We start from the raw sequence: 26,954 nt of genomic DNA, 5'->3' as shown, positions 1-26,954 counted from the left end.
CCATAAAACATCTGAGAAGTGCTGATCCATGAGCCTAATCTGACTCCAAATATTGACCGAAGATTCCTAAAAGCATCGTGTGCTTCCTCTTTTTAAAAGCTATCTTTTGAGGGTCTCAGTGACATTCCCTGCCCCGTTTAGCTTGAGCTTTTAGTCCCAGCCTATGCAAAGGGCTCAGAAGGCTGCTTTGATCAGAGGAATGGGTCCTGACCCTACTCTAAAGGGCTCATTGGACTGCGCTAGCAAGCTAGCAATCTTCCTTTGTCCCAACACTCAATCCCTTGAGCATCTCTAGTGAAGTTATGTGTCCTCTCCTTTTAGATTTTGCCTTAAATATAACATATAAAAAGACCTGTTACTTTCATCATTGCTGAGCGGTTTGTCCAATTCCTTGGCAAAGCCCCTTTTATCTCCTCACTGGACACAGGCAGCTTCCATTCTATTATTAAAAGTAATATTAACATTAATAAAGGTTGATGAACTAAAGTCTGTTTTTGACTCTGCCATTGAGTATTTGTAAAGCTTTGGGTAAGTCCTTTATCGTTGACTGTTTGGTGATCCTGGACATAGAATCTTCTCTGATGATAACAGGATACAGTTTTCAATAATAACAACATTAATCACTCATTTATAGGGAACTTTAAGATTTATAAAGCATCTTCCTATGAACTACCTGAGGTGGGTATTGCAGATATTATTATCCCCATTTTATAGATGAAAAATTGAGTTCCAGAGAGACTGAGATGTGCCCAGGATATATCCCAGAACTTAAATGACATGCACAACTAACATGTTATCAGAGGCGGGATCTGAACTCAAATCTTTTGCATAACTTTTTAAAAATGATATTGGGTATTGAGAGAATCAAGTTTAATGAATGCCTTTAATTGGATTTCTGGTGAAAATTCCTAAAAGCATTTAAGTTTTCCTGGCACAAAAATATATGTATATATGTATATTCATGTGTTCCTGACTAGTATTGTAACATCCATGACCCTGAGGGGATGAGGCTGGATCACAGAATTCCATACTGTTCTCTAACTGCTCCTAACTGCCCCCTCCCTTGGAGTTCTTGGGGGCTGTATGGAATTCTGTGATCCAGCTTCATCCCCTCTCAGGGTCATGGATGTTACAGTATATATACCCCTTTTATTTTGTCTGCTTATCAGACTATGATAGAACCACACTTATTCTGCTTGTCTTTTGTTTTTTGCATAGCTTTTCGTATTATATTTTGAAAAATGGCATCTTTCACTTAGCTACTGTCAGCAATACAATGATCTGGGACAATTCTGAAGGACTTTTGAAAAAGAATGCTATCCACCTCCAGAGAAAGAACTATTGGGAGTCAGATGCAGATCAAAGCAGTCTGTCTTTCACACTAGTTTATTTATGTTTTTATTTTGGGGTTTTGGTTTTATGTGAGTATTTCCTTAAAATAATGACCACTATGGAAGTATGTTTTAGAGAAGTAGGGTGATGTATACTGAGAGACAAAGGCAAAAAGAAAGAAGAGATTGGGATTTATAGAAATTCCCTCTTTTGATATCTAATAACAATTGAACTTGCATCTAGTAACATCTTATAAGCATACTGTAGTATCCTGCCTTTGACACTATGTGAGTGACCTTGAGCCAGTCATTTAGTGATCTTAGATCCCAATTTCCTCATTTATAAAATTAAAGTATTAGACTAAAAAGTCTCTGGGGCTCCTTTCAGCTCTAGATCAAAGCTCCTATGTCTGAATGCATGATTATCTCCAACAATCATGAAATTGGTTCAAATGACTGCTTCTGTGGTGGCGACACAGTCCACTTGTTTGGCTTCATGTGTGACACTATTTTTTGTCTCTGCCATTTCCTTCCTCATTCTCTTCACCATTCTCCAACCTGTTTCCTAAAGTTCTTGCATTTTGTGTTGAAAGCAATTAACCCAAAATCAGTCACCAAGGATTTAATGAGAGCTTGTTGGGTGCTCAACACTGTGCTAGATCCTGTGTGGAATATAGAAATATCACACCTGGTGCTTGCCCTTGAAGAGCTTATAGCCTAAAGTGGAGAGGGGAGAGGGTGTCATAAGGATGAAATTAAAAATGTAAAATTAGAGCAAACAATACAGAACAATTCACTCTTCTGGGAAGCAGCATAGAGGGAAAAGAAAGTGGAGAAGTTAGAATTGGGAGACTTGAGTTCAAGGATTGGTTCTGTCCCTTACCAGCTGAGTAAATAAGGGCAATACACACACCCTTTCTAAGCCTCAGGTTCCTCATCAGCAAAATGAAGGAATTGGACAAGATGATTCTAGGGTCACTTTGAGATCCGTAATTTTATGATTCTAAGTGCCAGACTATGTAGTGCAACAAAAAGGATGACAGTAAGCGCTGAAAAGCCAGAGGAAGCTTCATGGAGGAGGGAGGAAATGCTCTGGACCTTGAAGGATATATGGGATGTGTAGGAATTAATTAGGAGTAGTGAGAAGAAAGGTCATTGTAGGTGAGGGAAAGTATTTTAATTGATGAGATGGAGCATGAGCATGTGAGTATTTTCATGAAAGATGGAAGAGGCTGACCTGATTGTATTGGAGAGTGCATTTTGAGTGGTGAGAAATAAGGAAGCATTGGGCATGTTGGGGCAGGGAAGTGACATAATTGAAAGTAGTTTTTAGGAAGATCAGTTAGACGTTAGTGGGTAGCATGGATTGAAGTCAGGAAGAATGAGTTAGCTTTAGTCAGTTTTGTCATCTGGGCTAAGAAGAGAAGAGTCAGTATTATTTAAAGAATCACAGCCATAAACTGGAAAAGGATCTCAGCAGTCATCTTGCCCAACACAAAACCAGAAGTGTGCTGGGAACTGTTTAACAACTGACTTTCTGGGAAATTTCTATTTATTTATTTATTTGTTTGTTTGTTTGTTTGTTTGTTTGTTTGTTTATTTGTTTGTTTGTTTATTTATTTAATTATTTATTTAAGTTTATTCTGCAATGCTAACATTTTCTTAAATCTAGAAAATCAACAAAACAATAATGGTAGCCCTGATTTATAGGATTTGCCTATCTCTGACATGTAAATGTTGAAAAATTAACACCCTGCCCATACCTGAACAAGAATATCCTTCATAGTTGTGCCAACAAATTTTCACCTAGTCTCTGCCTGTAGATGTCAGTGAGAGGATGCGCGCCACATTTCAAGGGAACCCAGTCTACTTTGGGAGAGCTGTAAGGATATAATGAAGTTTTCTCTTACATCAAGCCTAAACTTGCTTCTTTGATATTTCCATCCATTGTTCCCAGGTCTGCCTTCTTGGGACCAAGCCAGATTAATTTTTTTCCCCATGTTATTCCTTCAAATACTTTAAGGCTACTGTTAGATTTCCTCCTAGGTCTTCTTCTCCAGGCTACGCATCTTCAGTTTTTTCACCTAGTCTAAGGCATGTTATATAGTCTCCCCTTCATTCTGATAGCCAGCCCTCTCTGTGCATACTCTAGCTTGTCTATGACCTTTTCTAAATACACAATTTCAATATGAGCACAGCACTCCAGATATGATATAACCAAATCAGAGCATAGAAAGAAAATGACTTTTCTCATTCTTTCAATTGATCAATCTACAAGTCTCCGTTAGATACCTAATATGTGCTTATGACTCCATGCCTCTCTTTAAGCAGCCTAAGGTCACTTCATCTTGTCGGGTTCCAGTTCTCTGTTGACCCGTATTCAACAGCAGCCCAGAACTCTTTCAAATGAATGGTGTTCTACCCATGCATCCCTCATCTTATGCTTGAGATACTGATATTTTTGAAGCTATATAGTACTTTATATTGATGTCTAAAAGATTTCCTCTAAAATTCAAATCATCATTCTAAATGATAAAGACCTTTGGTTATCCTGATTCTTTCATCCATCATTATCTCTACCTGCAAGCTTCTTATATTCATCTTGCAACATATGCAGAGTTGACAAGCATACCATCTGTGCCTTTATCAATCAAAATGTTGACTAATACAGAGCCAAGAACTAATCTTTGTGGAACTTCACTAGTGATCCCTTCCAAAATGATGCCAGTATATTTATGACCACTCCAGTTCTGGTCACTCAACCAGTTCTAAATCCCCCTAAATGTATCATCTGGTGCATATCTTTCCATCTTTTCTTTTTCTTCCTTTTTCATTTTTTAAATTATCATGCAAAACACACTTCGATATTGGTCATTGTTGTAAGAGCAAACTCATATATAACCAAAACCCCAAAATAAAACCATAAATACACTGACATGAAAGCTGATTCCAACAGTTCTTTCTATGGAGGTGGCTAGCATTCCCCATCATAGGTCTTTCAGGATTGTTCCAGATCAGTGCATTGCTGAAAGTAGTCAAGTTTTCACAGATAATCATCATCCATTATTGCTGTTACTGTGTACAATGTTCTCCCAGTTCTGCTTATTTCACTCTTTCCAGCTTTTTCTGAAATCATCTAGCTTATCATTTCTTATAGCACAATAGTATTCCATTACCAATGTGTACCACAATTTATTTAGCCATCCCCAATTGATGGACATCCCCTCAATTTCCAATTCTTTCTCACTTTCCAACTTTTCTAAGAAATTCATCAAATGCTCCAAAGGCATCACAGTATACCATGTCTGCAACATTCTTCTAATTCTACTAATCTAGTTATTCCATTGAAAAAAGGAAAAGGAATTGTGCTACTATTCTCTGTTTTGATAAAAATTATGTTAATTTTAGTAACTATTGCTTCTCCCTCTAAATGCTAACAAACTCACCTTTTTTAATTATGTGTTCTAAAATTTTGCCAAGAACAAAAAACAAATATACTTGTCCTTCTTTAGTTCTATACCATTCCTCTAATTCTCTATGATCTTTCTAAGATCACTAATAGCAACTCAACAATTATATTTGACAGTTCATTCAGTACCCTAGGACCCAGATCATCTGGAAATATAAATTGAACTCATTAAGAGCAGCAAGTTATTCTTTTGCAATTTCCATATTTATCTTTCATCTCAACTCCCTGTTGGCTATTTTTATTTTGTCGTTAGTCCAAAGAGAAATCTTCCTACAGGAGAAAAAAAGAAGCAAAAAAGGTGTTAAATAGCTCAGCCATATTATCATATATTATTCTTATAACCTCCATCCTGAGAAGCAGTGGTATGCCTTTTCGATTCTCTTTCTATCCTTAAAATGCAACAACGACAACATCAACAACCACAGCTCTCTTTGTTATTCCTAGTATTGATTGCCAGACTTGGGTCACTTTGAACTTTAGCTTTTCTGACTATTCTTTCAGGGATGTGTGGATCTTTCATATTCATCCATAATTACCTGCTCTCGCTTTCATATTGTTCCAAATGGCTGAAGCAGACACAATGAAGTACCTAGAACTTGGCCAAGCATCAAAGGCCCCAAGGTCATCCATTACATCCAGGGCCAGGACGAGCCATCTTGACTTTTGTCTTGCCACTGGACTTCAATGACTCTGGAAGAAAGAGTGAGGCTGAAGATTGTGTAACTCTGCCTCACTGCAATCTAATTCACACTCAAGTCAAGATTCACCCTATGATGTCATTGGTCCTCTTCTAAATGAAGGACAAATAGAACTTTTAAAAAATTTGAACTAGTCAATGAAGTCCTTCTTCAGCCATATTTTTAAACTGATGCACCATCCTGCCTGTCTTCAGCTAACTAAATGGAGTGTGATTGGAACATTAGTCCAAATCTTCAGTTCCAGAAATGTCTCTGAACCCCTGGCTTGCACTAAGGAAATAAACATATGTCTTAAGAGGTAGTTTTCCCTTTTTTCCTCTTCGCTGAAATAATTCTTTGGAGTTTCATTCTTAAGAACTTCCCATTACACAAGGCTCATCTTTTTCTGAAGATTATATGCCATTAGAATCTATCTAAACTTTCTTTGAAGCCTTTGAAATTTATTATCCCATAACTTGGGCTTCAAATCAGAATATACCCAGCCTTCTTATTCTATCAGATACACTGTGATGCAGTAGTACCATTCTCTAAGGTTCCTGTCATTGCTACTTCAGCACCATGTTCCTTCTCATTGACCAGAATCAGGACTAGCAGAGTAGTTCTCATTTTAACTTCCTCTGACTTTTGAAGAATTAAATTGTAATTAAGGTCAAGTCACGAATGTCTTCTTTTGGCTAAGAAAGTGCTCCAGCAAAACATGATTCAATTTGAGGGGAGAAGAGGTTCTGAATCTCCACCATCACTTCAATATTATTCCTCAGGCCTCTGTGAGCCGCTTCCCACAACCATCTAATAGTTCCTTCTGTCCAGTTATACTGGATCATAGTCCCATGATACCACTTTTGTTTTGAATTTACTTGGACTGAAAAAAAGATCAGCTTCATAAATATGGAGAGATTTTGATATTTTAAAATCATCTGTAGGCCTTAGCATGTTAAAAGTTTGATATAAGCTAATAGTATGAGGTGACTTCCAAAGAAGATTATACAACATTCAGTTGTATTTTTAATTTAACCTTTATTTTGTTTTTTTTTTGTCAGTTAAGAATCATTTTTCTTCCTCCCACATTCCTATCACTGAAAAAGAAAAAAAACCACATATTCATAGTCACACAAAACAAATTCTCACATTGGCCACGTCCATAAAGTATGTTTCTGTACTCTGAGTTCATCCCCTCTCTGTGAGGTTGGCATATTTTAACTGGACCTGTAGAATTGTTCTACTTCAGCCCCTTGGAACAAAATGAAAGTAGGGGTAAAGAATGAATATATTTGCCTGCCCTTTGATCCAGCCATACCATTGTTGGGTTTGTACCCCAAAGAAATCATAGATAAACAGACTTGTATGAAAATATTTATAGCTGCGCTTTTTGTGGTGGCAAAAAACTGGAAAATGAGGGTTTGCCCTTCAATTGGGGAATGGCTGAACAAACTGTGGTATATGCTGGTGATGGAATACTATTGTGCTCAAAGGAATAATAAACTGGAGGAATTGTATGTGAACTGGAATGACCTCCAGGAATTGATGCAGAGTGAAAGGAGCAGAGCCAGAAGAACATTGTACACAGAGACCGATACACTGTGGTAAAATAGAATGTAATGGACTTCTGTACTAGCAGCAATGCAATGACCCAGGACAATTCTGAGGGATTTATGGAAAAGAACACTACCCACATTCAAAGGAAGAACTGCAGGAGTGGAAACACAGAAGAAAAGCAGCTTCTTGAACACATGGGTTGAGGCGGACATGATTGGAGATGTAGACTCGAAACTACCACACCAATGCAACTATCAACAATTTGGAAATAGGTCTTGATTGATGACACTTGTTAAAACCAGTGGAAATACACATCTGCCATGGGGGGAGGGGGAAATTGGGGGGTGAAGGGGAAAGTAAGAGCATGAATTATGTAACCATGTTAACTTTTCAAAAAGATAAATATTAATAAATGTTAAAAAAGAATAAATATATTTCTTGGGCAAATCTCTTGACCCCCACTGCCTAGTGCTTACTGCTCTCTTGCCTTGGAACCAACACACATTATTAGTTCTAAGGTGGAAGGTATAGGTTAAAAAAATAAAGCCATCTATACTAGTATCTCTGGCCTGTCTCTGGTTGTGTTGGAAGACTAGCCTGCCCTTGTGCTGGATCTCCTGATGCTATCTTTTCCTATGGCCTTTAGACTTGGAAGTTGGAGCAGCAACTTATTGGATATAGCTTTTTGTTTGGGAATGATTGAGCCAAATTACTTCCATGGTCCTTTCTCACTCAGAATCTGTGATTCGTTTCTTATCTTATGTCTCACCATTCACCTCACCTCTTGTATATTCTAGCCAAACTAGACTAATAGTTAGTCCCCAAACTCATTTTACATACTCTATCTGTGGTGTATTTGTGTAAATAGCCCCCTTTACTGGGAATGCATTCCTTTATCATCTTTTACTATTAAAATCTTGATTCTTCAAAGCCCAATTTAAATGGCACTTCCTCCAAGATGTTTTCCATGATCCTACCATCTGAAAGTGATCTGTCCTTTCTCATATTTTTTAGAACACTTGATCTGACTCTAACTTTTGTTCTTTTTAAAAAATTTTTATTTTTAATGTTTTCCCATAGTTACATATTTCATGTTCTTTCCCTCTCCCCCCAACCCCCCCCAACCCCTCTTAGCCGACACACAGTTCTACTGGGTTTTACATATAGCATTGATTAAGACCTAGTTCCATATTATTGATAGTTGGACTAGAGTTATCGTTTAGTGTCTACATCCCCAATAATATCCCCATCAGCCCACGTGTCTAACTTTTGTTCTGATGACATTTCACTTTGTAGCTTCCTTATCTGTATGTAACATATCCCCCTGGTAGATAGTAAGTCTTTCAGGACATGGGCTGATGTTGGTGGTGTTACTTTTTCATTTTTGTATGCTAAATACAGTGCATTTCATAAAGTGGTGCAAAATAAATATTTTGTCAAATTGATTTGGGAGGCCATGCAGTAGAGTGTAAAGAGCACTGAACAAGGAATAAAAGGTAACTTTGGGTCCTAACTCTACCACTAAATTGGCAATACAGCCTTGGACAAACCACTTTACCTTTATGGATCTCAATTTCTTCTGTAAAAGGAGGGCTTTGGACTAGATCATCTCTAAAATCCCTTCTAGATCCAACAACTTATGAATATTTAAATCTCCAAGGTTGTTTGTTCATGACCTAATTACTCTGAAAAATGGTTCCAGACCTTGTAGAGTTCAGTAAAACAATCCATTTCTTCAGTCAATCCAGTGTGGTCTTTCCATGATTCCTCATTTGTTCGAGGTTACACAGTTGAGGAGAAAGTACAAAAATCCATTTGACTCCTGATCCAGTGCCCATTCCACCATTCTGATCTGTAGAAACAAAACAGGCCAGAAGAGGAAGCTTATTTGAAATGGGGCAGAAATTTACAGGATGATTTCTGTAGGGGAAAAGATAAAAGAGAATTTCTTTAACTAAGAGAATACTCAATCACATACTCGACTCTTAGCTCTGCCTTTTTTTTTTTGAGGAAGTCTTTTCATTGGATTTGAAATTAGGCACAGTGAGCCCAAATGTTCTCTATTAGATACATCCTTCTCTATGTTCATAACAACCTCCTCATGTTTCATGTATTTCCACTCTCTTGTTCTTAAGCCTTAATAAAATCTAATGAATACATCCTTGACTCAACAAGAATAGCCACAGTAACTATAAACTTGTTGACATGTTAAGAGATTCAACTATCATCTATTCCAACCTTCTCATATGACATATGAGGAAACTGAGGCCTAGAGTTGTTGAGCCTTGGTCAAGATCACACACATAGCAAATAACAGAACTGGGATTTGATGAACTTGGGTTTCTGACTCCAAATCCTATGACCTTTTCACTGCTGTCCTTTAAATATTTCATTTTAAAATGTGAAGGTCTCGGACAAAGGCAAAAATTTGGTGGAAAAAAATGTGAATGAAGCTTGTTCTGAGGAACATTAACTATAGATAATATTAGAAAAGAATGGTAAAGTTTCTAGATAAGTATTTTATCTTTAAACCATTTAATATAATGAAAATTCATGTTATTGAGGGTTGAAAAAAGAATTTTGGAAATATGAGAAGTTTGTTTTCCTTTAATTCAGTACTAAGTCAGTGCTATTTCTCAGAAATTATTCTTATGATGGAACCAGAGTATTTGGAGTATGAAAGTCATTGCATTAAGTAGAAACATAAGCATTAATAGGAAGGATTTCAAGATGTCCATCATGGAAAGTGCTTTATCATTCTCTTTTCTAGAAGTGGGAGATATCTATGTTACACACTCAACTTCCTTCTTAACGCTTAGCAATGTTACTTTCACATCCACTCTTTCATTGAAGCAACTCAGCGGTCCCATCTCATCTCACTGCTTTTGGCTAAAAGAGTAGCCAATTCTAGCCAATCCCTAAGTCTAGGTTAGTTAATACCTAGTCTGGAATGAACATATGTGGGCTTTGAGCCAACCTTGTGTATTTGAGAGGTCCAGAAGTCCTAGATGTTTTGGCCTATAGCTGTCCAGCAGCAAGGGAGAAATCCCTAGAAGCTACTCTAGCATGTTTGGAAGAAACGTTCACCACTAAGAGAACTGATTCCAGCTTGGCCCATTTTGCCAGATGACACGGTCTGGGAGTTGCTTAGATAATACAGAGCCAAGGTGAAATGTGAAATGCTTATTTAGCAAGCCCACAAAACTGCTTAATGTTCTGATACAGTTTAAGTATGAACTTCCTAAGAGGTAGAAGTAGCAATTAAAAAATTAAGTTTTAATCTTATTTTAAATCATTCTGTTAGAGGCAGCTAGGCAGCCCAGTGGATAGAGATGCATATCTAGAGATGGGAAGTCCTGGATTCAAATTTGACTTTAGACACTTCCTAGCTGTGCAAGTCACTTATCGCCCAGGCCTTACTGCACTTCTGCTTTGGAATCAATGCTTAGTATTGATTCTAAGATGTAAGATAAATGTTTTTTTTTTTTAAAAGTCACTCTGTTAATATACTGTGAGGGTTTTTTCCTAACATTTTTTTTGTGTGTGGGTAAGAAATAATAGGACTCATAATTGGATTCATATTGTACACTGAGTACTTTTCTATTCTACTACAGAGGTCCCAGTCATAAACCCCAAACCTGTTCCTTAAGAGATTTCCCCTGGGGTGGTAAGGTAAGGAAGCAGAGCAGAAAGTATTCTTAGCAAGGGTACAGTATTCTAGCCCATAGGGTTAGCAGTGGTTCACAAAGTCTCCACTTTCAGCCACTGAAGCCACTTATTTCTTACTATTCCAAGGGTTTAAAGAGCACCTGCATCACAAAGAAATGGTGATGTGGACACCAGTTTCACACAATTAAATTATTTGCAGATAAGGGTGACTGGTTCTTTTCCTCTACTTTTATTATTGTCAGCCTGATGCCTAAAACAGGACCTAAAGACTACACTGCTTTGGAAGGCTGAGGACTGAAAGAGTATAGAGTCTATAACTCCCATTCATTTAGAAGCTAGGAATAGATGAAACAGACTTTAGGTGTGTAATGCCTTTCTTTTTTTTCCCCTCCTTAACTATGATCATGTTTTATGTTTATGATCAGATATCAGATTGATATACAGGAAAACTTTCTCTTTAATACATTCAAATACATTTAATAAATTAAATCAGTAAATAATAAATTAAAAATAAATTAAATACATTTAAATAAAAAATTAAAATATTCAAACAACTCTTATACATGTATGCAAACTCATGGTCTAGTTTTTGTTACATTATTTGCTACATAACAAAATAGTTTTTAATTTTTACCCAAAATAGCACTTACTTCACTTTCAGAAGTCACTGATAAAATATCACTGCACTCATGATTTGTGTAGCCATTACAAAAGTTGTATACAAAACCCAAAACTATCTTATACTCACATTCTAAAAATAGAATTCTAACAGTGTAACCATCTAAAAATAAGCCATCCCAGAGACACATCAGCAAAAGAAAGTTAGAAACAAAACAGAACTCTAAATTATTTGTATTTCTTCCCCTCGTTGCAATATAACGCTAGTGACTTCCTAAAAATTGAAGGCAATCTAGAAAGTTTGTCTTCTTGTAGTATATGGTTTTTCTGTACTGCTGTAGTTTGGGAATGCTGGGTAGGAAAGGCACCAAAGAAAGAAACTGGCAAACAGAAGAGCTTTTGGGAAGATAATGTGTGAAAACAGAGGATGCTTTTACATTTACATATACAGAAAGGGTCCAAACTGTAACTGAACCAATACAGTACTGCTTCCTTTAAAATATTGTACTGTGCTAGAAAAAGAGAACTGTCCCTTTCTTTTTTTATAGGTTCTCACATAAGGACAATGGCATTATTATGAGTTTTCAGGGTCTTCTTACACTTCAAAAAACCAAAACTAAACCCAAATTTGAACCCTTTTGGACTACAACCTTTGAGATTTGCAAAAAATTTTCCAAGGTTTAGACTTCCACACTCTTTTCCTCTCATTCTTCCTAGTATTCTTCTTCTTTAAAAAACAAAAGCAAAAACCCTTACCTTCCATCTTAGAATCAGTATTCTGTATTGGTTCCAAGGCAGAAGATCAGCCAAGCAATGAGGATTGAGAGATTTGCCCAAGGTCATACATCTAGGAAGTATATGAGGTCAGATTAGGGCTGACCCTCAATCCACTGAGCCATCTACTGCCCACTCCTTATATTCTTCTTGAACTTGACTCATGATTTGTTTAGAATCAGTTCTATGGACACTTATTTTCTTCCATCAAAACCAAACAATAGCCAACAGGATAGTTGGAAAAATAAGAAAAGTAGTAATAGGAATAAAGGACTGTCTCTCTGATCAGTTTCTGTATTTCCTGAACTTCAGTAGCTCATGTGTTTGGGATTTCTTTTCCACAACTATCTCTGTCTCTGATTTTGTAGACCTAGATGCCATTTTTTCATAAATGTTCCATTTTTTCAATGGTGATGAACTTCCCTAAGGTAATGGAATGATCCTCTCCACATAAATTGTCCCACTTCTGAAACAACAAAACATGTCAAATTGCTTTCTCTTTTTTTCTTAATTTATTTCTTATTATCATGCAAAACACATTTGGTCATTGTTGTAAAAGCACACTCATACAAAACTAAAATCCCAATATAAAACCATAAACACACTAATGTGAAAGAGAGAATGCTTTGATCCACATCCATATGACTCCAACAGTTCTTTCTCTGGAACTGAATAGCATTCCCTGATATAAGCCTTTCAGGATTGTCCTAGATCATTGCATTGAAAGAGTAGCCAAGTTTTCACAGTTTATCATTATATAATATTGCTGTTACTGTGAATAATGCTCTCCTGGTTCTGATTATTTCTCTACTAGCAGCAATGCAATGACCCAGGCCAATTCTGAGGGACTTAGGAGAAAGAACGCTATCCATATCCAGAGAAAGACCTGTGGGAGTAGAAATGCAAAAGAAAAACATGTGATTGATCACATGGTTTGATGGGTATATGATTGGGGGTGTTAACTTTAACTGATCGCTTTATTGTGAATATTAATAATATGGAAATAAGTTTTGAACAATGACACATGTAAAACCCAGTGGAATTTCTCATAGGCTCTGGGAGGGAGTAGGGAGGATGGGAGGGAAAGAACATTAATCAGGTAACCATGGAAAAATCTTCAAAATTAATTAATTAATTAAATTTAAAAAAAAGATTTTTGCAACAATTTGAAGATTAAGGAAACTAGCCTGTTTTTTTTTCTTTCTCTATTTTTGGTCTTCTTAGCTTAGGTATCAGCATCACATCTCTGTTGTAAAAAGAATTTGATAGGACTCCTTTGCTTATTTTGCCAAATAGTTTGGCTAGTATTGGAATTAATTGTTCTTGAAATGTTTGATAAAATTTACTTGTGAATACATCTGTTTCTGTTTTTTTTTTTCTTGGGCATTTCATTGATGACTTGTTCAGCTTCTTTTTCTATGATGGGATTATTTCAGTAGCTATTTCCTCTTTTGCTAATCTGGAAATTTTATATTTTTATAAATATCTATCCATTTCACCAAGATTATTAGATTTGTTGTCATATAACTGGGCAAAATAGCTCCTAATCATTGCATTAATTTCCTCTTCATTGGTTACAAAATCATTCTTTTCATTTTTGGTACTAGAAATTTGATGATTCTCTTCCTTATATTTTAAATCAAATTAACCAATGCTCTTGTCTATTTTATTTGGTTTCCCCAAATAAAAATAATTCCTAGTCTTATTTATTAGTTCACTGGTTCTCTTACTTCAATTTAATTTCTCATTTAATTTTTAGGACTTCCAATTTAGTCTTTAAGTGTGGATTTTAAAATTTCTTTTTCTAGTTTTTTTAGTTACCTACCTAATTTATTGATCTGCTTTTTCTCTATTTTATTGATGTAAGCATTTAGAGATAAAAATTTTCCCCTAAGTACTGTTTTGGCTATCTCATAAATTTTGATATGTTATCTCCTCATTGTCATTCTCATGAATGAAATTGTTGATTGCTTATATAATTTGTTCTTTGACATACTCCTTTTTAAACTTTAGATTATTTAGTTTCCAATTATTTTTTATTTATCTTTCCATATCCTTATTGATTGTACTAATATATAAGGATTTTAATGATCTGAAAAGGATGCATTTATTATTTCTGCTTTTCTGCAGTTGGTTGTGAAGTTTTTATGCCCTAATACATGGTTAGTTTTTGTGTAGGTGCCATGTATTAATGAAAGGAAGGTATACTCCTTTCTATTCCTGTTCAGTTTTCTCCAGAGATCTATTAGTTCTAACTTTTCTAAAACTTCATTTACTTCCTTTACTTCTTGTTTGTTTTTTGGTTTGATTTATCTAGATCTGAAAGAGAGAAGTTCAGGTCCCTTACTACTATGGTTTTATTGCCTCTTTCCTCCTGAAGTTCATTTAATTTTTCCTTTTAAAAACCTGGATGTTATACCATTTGGTGTATATATGTTATAGTACCTTTTAGCAAGATGTAATTTCCTTCCTTATCTCTTTTAATCAGATCTATTTTTGCTTTAGTTTTGTCTGAGATCATGATTGCTACTCTTTTTTTTTAAATTCAGATGATGCCCAATAATTTCTGCTCCACCCCTTACCTTTACTCTGTGGGTGTCTCCCTGCCTCAAATATGTTCCTTATAAACAACATATGGTAGGATTCTTGTTTTTAATATACTCTGCTATCTGCTTCCATTTTATGGGTGAGTTCACTCCATTCACATTCACAGTGATGATTATCAATGGTGTATTTCCCTTCATCTTATTTTCCCCCTTTGATCTTGCTCTTTCTCCTTTCACTCTTTCCTTCCTTATAGGTGTTTTGATTTTATTCACCACCTTCCTTCCCTTATATTACCTCCCTCCTTACCACCCCTCTCCCCGTGCCATTCCCTCCTTCTCTATAGGGCAAAATAGAATTCTGCACCTGAATGAGTATAGTTGTTATTTCCTCTCTGAGCCAATTTTAGTGAGAGTAAGGCTTAAGCATTACCCATCACCACTCTCACCCTTCCCTCCACTAGAATAGTTTTTCATGCCTCTTTAGGTGAGATAATTTACCCTATTCTACTTTTCCCTTCTCTTTCCTCTCAGTGCAATCCTTTTTTTCATCCCTTGATTTCCTTTTTGTATATCATATCATCCTAATCAGCTTACTTCCACATCTTTTAACTATATATACTCATTCTTACTGCTTTAATACTGATGGAAATTTTTAGTAATTAAAAGTATCATCTTTCAACATAGGAATACATATAGTTTGACTTTATTTAATTCCTTAAATTTTCTCTTTCTTATTTACCTTTATAGGCTTCTCTTGGGTCTTGTGTTTGGGCACAGAATTTTCTATTTAGGTCTGATATTTTCATCAGGAATGCATGAAAATCTGTTTTGTTAAATGACCATTTTTTTCTCCTAAAAGAATATGCTTAGTTTTGTGGATTGTTGATTCTGGTTTGTAAACCAAAATCTTTTGCAATAATATTATATTCCCAGGCTTCTGATCCTTTAGTGTGGAAGCTGCTAAGTTCTGTGTAATCCTGACCGTAGTTCCATAGTATTTGAATTGTTTCTTTCTCACTTCTTACAGTATTTTCTCCTTTGACTGGAGGCACTTGAATTTAGCTATAATATTTCTGGGAGTTTTCATTTGGATAGGAGGTGACCTGTGGATTCTTTCAATTTCTATTTTACTCTCTTATTCAAGAATATCAGGGTGGTTTTCTTTGATAATTTCCTATATTATGATGTCCAGGATATTTTCCTTATCATGGATTTCAGATAGTCCAATAATTATTAAATTGGTTCTCCTGGATCTATTTTCCAGGTCAGTTTTTTAAAAAAAATGAGATATTTCACATTTCCTTCTGTTTCTTTCATTTTTGAAATTCTGTTTTATTGTTTCCTGATGTCTCATAAAGTCATTAGCTTCTAGTTGTCCAATTCTAACTTTTAAGGAGTGATTATCTTCTGTGAGCTTTTCAAACCTCCTTTTTCATTTGGCCAATTCTGCTGTTATTTTTTTCTTTCATTGCTTTTTGAAATTCTTTTTTGACATTTTCCAGAACCTGAGACCAGATCATTTTTTTCTTGGGCACTTTGAATGTATTTGTTTTGCTTTCATTGTCCCCTTCTGTGTCTATGCCTTGCTCTTGTTTGTCTACATAAAAGTTTTCTATGGTTAGGGATTTTTTTTATGTTTGCTCATTTTCCCAGCCTTTTTTCTTGATTTTCACCTTTATCTTAAGGGTGAGCTCTATTCTCAGAATAGAGATGGCACTCTTTTAAACTACATTTCTTCCTGGATGCTACTCTTAGCCTTATTTGGATTTCTCCATGTTTCATTTTTTCCGAGGTGTTATGATGGTTTGTGTTCTGGGTGCTCTGAAATCCACCCACACTGCTGGTTCAATCACCCCCTGAGATTGTTCATGGCTTGCAGATCTCAGAGCACTGTGAGCTACCTGTGCTGGGGCACAAAGTCTAACCTCAGGCTTGGGGTTTTTGGTCTCACTCTTGGCTTGTTCATGTCAGGCCCACATGGATTGCCTTGCCCTGGAGCTTGTAACATTTCTATGAGCTTTGGTGAGGGTTAGCTCTGTTCCTAGGTCTGGACTTACTCAGGTCAACATGCTGCTATGGACTGTCTTGAGTTGGGGACTGGGGCCTTGCCCTGGGTTTACATAGACCATGAAGCCACACAGACTGCCTTGTGTTGGGATTCAAGTTCTCACTATAAACTTTGTCTGAGGGTCCCAGCCTTGCTCTGAGCTTACACAGATCAGACATGTTGAGCAGACACCTCATGCTGGGATTCCAGATCTTACTCCAGGCTTGGCCTGGGCCTTGAACTTTATGGAGTGTGGGGGGTTGGGGTTGTACTGCTGTTAGCTTAGGCAGGGTCTCAGATCTGAATGTTGGCTTGTACTTAGGTTCAGAACCTAGACCAGTGATTCCCAAAGTGGGCGCAAGGCCCCCTGGGGGAGTGCTTCAGCGATCCAGGGGAGCGGTAATGGCCACAGGTGCTTTTATCTTTCCTATTAATTGCTATTAAAATTTTTAAAAATTAATTTCCAGGGGGGCTAAATAATATATTTTCTGGAAGGGGGCAATAGGCCAAAAAAGTTTGGGAACCACTGACCTAGACCAATAGATTTGAGGTGGGATGTTTATTCTTGGCTTGGGTCAGTGTTCCTTGCTGTAGCCTTCTGTGGGCTGTGTTCCACTCTCACCTCAGTGAACCAGACCCTCTCTGATTACCTTTCAAATTGTTCTCTGCATGAAAGTTGCTTCACTCTGTCTTCTTTGTAGGTTCTTTGATTATACTATTCTTTTTGAGGCTTAATTTTAAGGTTTGTTGGAGAGGATTCTCATAGTGGTTTGAGCTTTCCCTACTTCTACTCTGCCACCTTGACTCTGCCCAAAATGCTTTCTCACTGGAGTGAAAGTGTGTATAACTTCCCCACTGGAAAAGTTCATTACAAATTCTTGCAATGATTATTTATCTCCAAGGTGAGGTTTTCTATTCATTGCAAAGAGCAAATCTGGTGTATATGAAATTGCAAATACATTTCTTCCAAATTCTGCATGCTTGATTTCTCTTACAAATTCCTTGGTTTCCACTTCAAAACACAGAATGTGATCATTTTCTCTATCTGCCACATGAAATTGGACAAAATGAAGCACAAGGGCCAAGCTGTGATGAATTTGGAACTGGCGTGGCTTAGGATTATTCCCTGAAGACTATTTTCCTCACTGTGAGAAGGTAATGTTTATCTACATTCTTAGATCACTGTACAATTCAACTATTGTAGTACCCATCAGATACATAAATGGTTCTACTAACTGAATAATAGCCACATGAGGAGGTTGACAGAAGTGATTTTTGTTAATGCATGGCTTATATGCTTCTTCCTAAGTCTAGTGAAGGGTTTCCTTTACTATCTGGATTCTATTTGAATCTAACCACATCTGTGACCCAGTCATTTCCACCCTTATCTATACTCAAGCCATGTTGTCAGTAAAATAACTTTTCCCTGGAGACTAAAGCAATGTAGCATTTTAGGGGTTTATCACAAAAATTTTATCCTTTTCAATTGGTCCAACTCCTTTTTGTTAGTCAACAAAGTTGTTGTCAAACTGTAAATATAATTGCCTCTTTGGAATATGATGAGGTTGCTATTGGAGTCTAGGGTCACTCCAGAAACCTGTCCTGTTCAGGCTAATCCAGTCCCTCTTCCTGATCTATACCTCTCCCTTTTTGTGTTTTGGCTGCTGTAATAAAGGAGAATGGTCTTTATTTTCTCTTTTTGTGATGTCTATGTATCATTACCATATCACATTTTACTGGTGTGGGAATATACTGATGGTATGGTTTTGAACATCATTGGTTCTACACTGGTATACAGGTCATAAAAGAGATTGCGTGCTTATCTTCTATGTCATGCATATGTATAAATTACACATATCACCAAAACGAGTATCTACTGGGTCCTCCACAGGATAGAAAGCCTGTGGCAACTGAGGATTCTGTTGACCTATTGATATCCATTCTCCATTTCTGACTTTGTGCCCACCCATGTGGTGAGTGTGAACTCTATATGCAGAGTTGTATTGGATATATTTTTTAATTGGCATGGGATATCTGCATTGATTGCTTTCTTCCCTGGCGATATGACAGTGTCCACAGACATCATGAGATATGTGATAGCAATCAAAGACTGCTATAGATGTTCAGGTGCAAGTTCACGCCAGAACAATCCTTGTAATTATCTTTAAAAGCTGATTTTCCCATAATGCACTTGTAAGTCAAAATATTAACTTCCCATTCCTCTTTGAACTCTCAATATAATACCTTTAAGAAGTCTGATGGGGGGGCATTTAAAATATTAAGTTGATTTAGCAGGTTCCTTCATCACAATCCCAGTAACTTTCAGTGGAAGAAAGCATCTTATATCTAGATGGTAGCAGATGCTAGACAGTATCCATGCTGGCAAAAGGCTTGAAATCAGTTGCAAAGGTTTCCTCATCCATGAACAGATGTAGGTATCAGACTGTTTTGGAGTAACCTCAGATATATGGACATTGAATGCAAAATGTGATGAATGAACATTGATTACTAGCCTTATGGTACCAAAGCATTCATTTGGAATAGTCTGGTAAATTTTTTAAAAAATACTTCTTAAATATAGATAGAAGGTGCAATAAATCCAAATAGCTCGTTTGAAAAAAGAAGGAATTGGTGGTACCAGAAATATGGTGGATTAGAGGCAGCGACCCAGCCAACCTCTCCCAAAAGTTCTCTCTAAACAACTTTAAAAAAAAACACACCTCAAATAGTTTTAGAGTAGTAGAGGATTAGACATTTTCCCTGCCTAAGACAGCCAAGGAGATTTGTGACACTAAAGTGGACCCAAGCTAAACAATTTGTAGCACTTAATTGTGATGGAGTACTATTTTGTTATAAGAAATAGCAAGGGTGATGGTAACACAAAAACATGGGAAGACTTATATGAATTGATACAAAGTGAAGAGAACAGAACCAGGAGATCATTGTATATAGTAACAACAATATTGTAATGATGATGAACTGTGAAAGACTTAGCTACTCTGATCCTTGCAATGATCTAAAACGATACCAAAGGACTCAGGATGAAAAATGCTAACCATTTTCAGAAAAAGAACTGATGAACTCTGACTGCAAATTGAAATACAGTTTTTTCACTTTGTTTTTCTTGCTTTTTTGCAATACAGAAATATGTTTTTTATGATTTAGCATGTATGATTGATATCATATTGCTTGCCTTCTCAGTGGGTGAAGGAAAGGTGGTGGGGAGGGAGATGATTTGGAACACAAATTTTTTTAAATGTTAAAAATAAATAATAAATATTTTAAAATAGAAAAACAGGGAATAATGTTAGTAGGTTGTTAATGAGGTGTCCATGTTCATCCTGTACACTATGACTCCTTTCAAGGCAATTTTCCTTTTCCAGGATCATTTTTGCAATTGTTCCCATAAAGACCTTTTTAAAAGATAGCAGGTGGAGTGCTCTTTTGTGATGCATTTAAAAGGTCAATGTCACATAGTCAGAGTGGGAAGCCCTGAGCTGTTAGAGTGGATGAAGGTAAACATAAAACAGGAGTGGTGACTGCCTCTGCTACCAGAATTATCTCTGGATTGGCCAGTCATTTTTTTGATTGATTGAAATAATTAAATGATATGTGATGTGTAAAAGTGTACAGAATTTGACTTTTAGAGATTTTCTAGTTGTAGAGCTTATAATATCCACTGTCTAATTTTATTGGCAATATATAATTTGAATTAAAATTTTCATTTAAACAGGTAGGAAAGCTGTTATTTTTTAGGGAAATTTGTGGGATATATAATATATGATCTATTCACATATATATAAATGTATATGTACATACACATGTATGCCTGTGTTCTTTTATGACCAGTTAAGAATTATAGTATTTATAGAAAATAATAAGCAACTAGGTAACTCAGTGGTATCGGTTGCCATATGATTTCATACAAATCATTTAACTCCAATAGCCTAGAACTCACCATTCTTTTGCCTTGGAACTGATATTGTATCCAGGAGAAAAGAACATATATTAAATCTTTTAATGAATAAATACTATTTAATGCCTTGTTCTATCTTCCTAGACTCTCTCCAGTTTTGCTCCCATGACTCAGCTGTCTTCTTGACCTGGTATTTCCCTCGGTACTTGGGCCCATCTCACACTTGAGCCATGCTTTGCCCTCATCTTCCATTGGTGAATTCCTTCTGGTTCCTCCATTTTGGAGACAGAGCTCTTGCTCCCCTATCTCTCTTTGCAGCTCCTCTTAATATATTTCCCTCCTACCACCCCCACATTAGCATGTAAGCTCCTTGAGGGCAGTGATTCTTTCTTTTTGCTTGTATTTATATCTCCAGTGCATAGTGTCCAGCATATAGTAGATGTTTAATAAATACTTATTGCCTGCCTGATGCCAAATATATTTTTCAAGTTAAATAAATAGCAACAAAAGGTTACAGTGATTGAGTATAAAAGTGTTTTTAATGTCATGAAAATATATATTTAGCAATTTACTTTGATACCTAGAATCCCACCATTTAAGATTCATTCTCTTGGTCTAATGCACTGTGTATCCAAGAATCCCTGTTAAAATATATCTATCCAAGGCAGGTAGGTGGCTCAGGGGTTTAGAGAGTCAAGCCAGGAGATGGAAATGGTATGGACATCATACCCCTAAAACCCAAGCAAACTGTAGGCAGGGAAATTCCTTTGTTACCTTCTATCATTGTGACTCCTAACCCCAAAACATCTGATAACTCCTATAAGACCCTGAGAAAATTATTCTCCTTGGATTGTCCTTTAGAGGGACAAAGAGATACGCCTCTTTGATATCAAGCTGTATCTCAGACATCCATCTATCCAACTATGAGATGACCAAACCCAACCACTGAATGCCTGAGTGTTTACCGCACTAGAGTCACATCTTCACTGTGGCACAGAGTTACATCTCCACTGTTGGAAAGAGTTTAAAATCCCCAGAATTGATGTTGTCTGGGGGACAGCTTTTCTATTCATGCTGTTCCACCTAGGAGGCAGGCTTCCACCTATGCTGCCCTCCTGGTCAGATTCAACATCATCTTCCAAATTAATAAATTTCTCTTTTTATTTTTAAGCCAAGTTTCAGAGTCTTGCATTCTTGCAAAAGGTCCCCTTCCCAAACCGCAGGGGTTCACCTCAAGCCCCCCACAACAGAAGGTCCTGGGTTCAACTCTGACCTCAGATACTTCCTAGCTTTGTTTAGCCTTTGCCCATCTGTCTTAGAGTTGTTACTAAGATGAAAGTAAGAGTATTAAAAATAAAATAAAATACATTTACCTAGAGGTAGCTTGTGCTATGAAGGCAGAATGTTGCATACATATACCATCAGATAAGATCGCTATTGATTGGCCTCCTGAACAAATTTTTTTATTACAATGGAGGATTCAAATGGGGAACATGGGAGAAATGGTGATTAGAAGTGACATATAAAAAGATGAAGCATCAATAAAGTCTTTTTAAGATCTCTTTGCCTCTGAAAGGAATCTCATCTTCATCCTACAGTTAGTCATGGTTTGATCACTAGCTAAGAAGGAATCAGAGACAGGACAGGTTAAGTGTTGAATGGAGAAGGGGGTAACAGGGTGCATAGAATTGACTTTGATCAAGGGATGAGGGTGGGGGAGAAGATAGAGTTAAGTTGTTGAGTCACGTCTGATTCCTCATGACCCCATTTGGGGTTTTCTTAGCAAAGATACTGGAATAGTTGGCCAATTCCTTCTCCAGCTCATTTTACAGATGAGGAAACTGAGGTAAACAGGGTTAAGTGACTTGCTCAGAGTCAAATAGGTAGTAAGTATCTCAGACCACTTTTGAACTCAGGAATAGGAATCTCCCTGACTGTTCCATCTAACTGCCCTAGAGCTAAGGTAAGGTATGCAACAAGGAGCAACTCTGGAAAGCTGAGAGGGCATGTGAGGTGCTGGTGAGTGATGCTATCATGGGAGAAAGGATTAGAGCTTAAAGAGAGGGTCTACAGGGAAAAGATGAGAGAGCACTAAAAAAAACCTCAAACTGCTTCCCAATTTTTGCCCCTTTGCCCTGCTGAGGTGATCTCAATATAAAATAAAGCATCTGTTTTAAGTGTATGACTTTGGTCCGAATATAGACATAAGTGGCACAGAAGCTCTTGAACAATCTTTAAGCTTGCTTGTAGGCTCCTTGAGAGTAGGGACTGGAACTTAAATACCTCTGACTCCCTGCTCTCTTCCTCCCACCCGTGCTGATATCTATGATTCTCTCAGGAACACAGCATTGCTCACTTGACTTGAGAGAAATTAATGGTCGGGAATCATGACATAAGAACATGATACCATATGATTTCTGAGAAAATGTCAGGGCATTATAGAGCAAGAGGAACATAGAAAGGCCATTATGGTGACAACAGGGGTGTCTAAAATAAACTTGACAAGGCCTTAGAGGATTTCACATCATATCCTGACATCACCTAATATCATATGAATCATATATTAAGGTAATTGATTTAGTAGTTACTAAATGTTAAGTCATGGCAACAGATTTCCTTTTTCTGGTTAATTTAAGTGTGTAACCATTATGATTATTTATCTTCATAATTTGGGGTTATTTTTCTTTACAATCACCATGCTCCCAGACATTGGCTATTGCACAAAAAGCCTGAGGTAGCACTAGTCACAGTTGGGAAGGGTTCCAGGGCTCATGGAGAGAGCAGGTCTAGTTCTCTTGATATGGAGAGTTATGTTTAGGAACATGAGATATAATCATTTCCCTGCTTCTGAGGTCTTAATTTGAGTTCATGTGCTCCCCTATGTCATACATAAAATGATCAGATTGACTGATTACTAGTAGCAACAGAAATATTAGTAATAACCATTACAAGCATTTATTATTTACCTACTATATGCAATATTTTCTTTGTTGTTTCTGGGTAGGGAGACAGGAAGTTTACCTAAGAAGTAAATTTCGTCCTCAAGGACCATATAATTTCATTGAGATAAAACATCAACCCAGATCATTGTAACACACAACATTACACACTAAGTGCTCTAGAGAGTTGTTGACCTGTGGAGGGGGCAAAAAAGCATCCACCAGAAAAATTGAACAAAGCTTCCTGGAATAGCTCCCTTTTGAAATAGGCTTTAAAGAGAATGGTGTAATGGACAGGTACGACTCAGGCTGTTCCCTGTTAATTTGGTTTGGGGTTAGAATGAACTGAGACACTTCAATTCTTCAACAAAAAAGGAAGTTTACTTAACCACAATAGATGTTCAAGAATGTTCAATAAGGAGCCAGAGGGAGGGAGAGAGAAAAGAGAGAACAGGAAGAGAGAGGGAGGGAGAGAAAGAGAGAGAGAGAAAAAGAGAGAGAAAGTATTGTTTAGCTGTTTAATATTTTTTCTCTCTTTTTGATATTGCTATCATTTCCAGCAATGCTCTTTTCTAACCCAAAGAACATTTCCTTATAACTAAAGAACATCTCTCTGCTAGTCTAGGATTTATGATCCCAAGATCTGAAGTACAATTAAGAAAAACAAATCAACACATTGACCAAATCTCATAATGTATGCCTCATTCTGAACCTATAACTCAATATCTCTCTTCCAGGAGGTGGAAGGAATTCTACTATACTTTTAGTCTTTGTATGTCACATTAGGTCACTGTATTGATCAGGGTTTTGGGGTCTAAATATTTTTCTCTTTATGTTTTAGTGGACATCATGAAAATGACTTTCCTGACTCTGGTCACTTGAGTTTGCATCAATACATACAAGTTTTCTCATGTTACTCTGAACTTGTCACATTCATCATTTCTTATAGCACAATTATATCTCGTTAATACCTATGGGCATCTAGATAGCACAGTGTCAGGCCTGAAAGTCAGGAAGAACCACTTACTAGTTGTCTGGGCAAGTCACATAACCTTTTACCTCACTTCTGTATTGTAGAAGAGCCCTAGAGGGATGTTAGATCCTTTCCCAGGGCTTCTCTCAAAATTCCCTTCTTTCAACTAACCCTAGAAAACCAGACTATCCCTAACTATATTCCTACAGTTCCTTATCTATTAAATGAGCTGGAGAAGGAAATGGCCAACTACTTCTGTATCCCTGCCAAGAAAACCTCAAATGGGGTCACAAAGAATCAAACATTACATAACAAATGAACAATATACTGTATCTTTCTTTTTGTGGGTGGATATAGTGGATAGAGTGTTGGGTCTGGAGTCAGGAAGATGATTCTTCCTGAGTTCAAATCTAGCCTCAGACACTTCATGTGTGACCCTGGATGAGTCACTGAACCTTGTTTGCCTTGTTAATTCTTCATTTATAAAATAAGCTTGGAAAGGAAATGGCAAACCACTCCAGAATCTTTGCCAAGAAACACTAAATGTGGACCTGAAGAGTTGGACATAATTTTAACAACTAAACCACAAACATATATCACAAGAAAAAATGTTCAGCCATTCCCTGATCTATGGGCATCCCTTTTATTTCTAATTCTTTGCTACTACAAAATGTTCTGCTAGGAATATTTTTGTACTGGAATTTTCCCTCTCTCTCTCTCTTTTGGGGGTACGTGCCTAGTTATGGTATCACTGGGTCCAAAAGTACATGGTTTTCAAGTATAATTCCAAATTGTTTGCCATAACAATTGGACCTTTCTGTAGCCTGTTTGTCATTGGCGTGTTCTTACAAAAATATTTGAATTGTGGTTATATACACAAAGGGCAAAGTTTGTTTGTGGAACAGCATTGCCAACAGCAGGCATTCAAATTCATCATTTTTAGTTCTGTAATTATGAATGTCTGACAAAGCAACTTGGCAATTTTAGAGTGTCCTTTGCCAAGTGGCCGGGATGCTAAGCATCAATGCTTTAGTCAAAGATCAGAAGAATGGTTCAGAGAATTATAGATCTGGAGCAAGAAGGGGCCTGCTTAGAGATCATCTACTCCAACACTTTCGTTTTACAAAAGAGGAAATTGAGGCAGAGAAAATGAAATGATTTGCCCAAGATTCCATGGGTACTAAGTGGAATATTCAAACAAACAAACATGAGTTTCACAGCTAGAAACAGAATAAATTGTAATTGGGAAATACTTAGCAAAATGAATAAAAATAGAATAAAATGGAGATAATATTACATTTATAAACCAAATCAGTAGGCAGCCGATTAGGAACCCTTATGTATGATTTAGTGGACTCCATTTCTGCTTGAGTTTGATAACACTAGTCTTATTCCTCTTTTCTTTAAAAATGGTGACAAAGCCACTGCAAAGCCAATATATGTTGATTTGAGCCTTTTTGATGTTCATCAACGTGTATAAGTATATGCAGGAGAAAAGACAAATCTGTATTCCTACATTTAGGTAGAGGGAGGAAATGAAATACATACAATGGAACTTTGAGGTCAGCCTGACTGTTTTCAGGAAAAAGTGGGACAAAGACAATAGGCTTTCTAGGTCCCATTTACAGGCTAAGGCAGATGAGCATAGTCTTAGATTTGATATTGAAATGAAATTAATTACTATTGAAGATCTGGCAGCTCATGAAAGGAGATTTACTTAGTCATAGCAGGGGAAGGACATTCAGCAAGGATGTTCAGTGACAACACTCCAAAGGAGCTCAGAATATAGGCCCCTTGTCTCTGTGGCACTCATATTGGTCCATTGTTAAATATCAGGGCCCATCCAAGCTCCTGGCCTTTTGTGCTCAGACAACCAGAAAGTAATTTCAACAACCTGAGCTTTAGTCCTGAGTCAATGAAATCTCAAAGAAAAATCAGGCTAATGTAGATTGGAGGGTAGCTCAGCAAAAGGATATATTAATCCCACCATACCTCAGCTTCTTCATCCACAGAAATGACAGATGAGATGTCTTCTAAAGGTCCCTCTAAATAAACAAAAATTTCTATGATTCCATAGCATTTCCTCCTCTTCATAATGATATGCTAGGAAGCCTAATAGGGATGGATCAAATAGATAAAGCCAAGCACTTGGGAGTTGGAGAGAATAGGAAGAAAGAAGGGAAAAGTCCTAAAGTAACTGGAATCTTTTTGAGTAGTATCCAAGATGGAGTACCTTAATTCTAAAGTCTGTTCTATAGAATAGAATATTTGAGTAGGTTCTTTTTTTTTCAAGAAGGGAATAAGATAATGGAATAGGATAATCACATATTATTTCTAAAACTATTTGAATGTAGGCTTCAAAATTGTAGTGAAGGACATGCACCACCATACAAAGAACAGAGTACAGATGCAGATTTAATCATGTTATTCTTAATTTT

General features: G+C 36.7%; 1 pseudogene; it reads right to left on the bottom strand.

The window, feature by feature from the left end:
- Positions 1 to 17,425: 17,425 nt before the first annotated feature.
- Positions 17,426 to 26,610, bottom strand: LOC123252354 (annotated as a pseudogene).
- Between the last annotated feature and the right edge of the window lie 344 nt (positions 26,611 to 26,954).

Source organism: Gracilinanus agilis, chromosome 6, assembly GCF_016433145.1.
Source record: "Gracilinanus agilis isolate LMUSP501 chromosome 6, AgileGrace, whole genome shotgun sequence".
Classification (NCBI taxonomy): domain Eukaryota; kingdom Metazoa; phylum Chordata; class Mammalia; order Didelphimorphia; family Didelphidae; genus Gracilinanus; species Gracilinanus agilis.
This window is presented reverse-complemented; position numbering and strand designations above follow the sequence as displayed.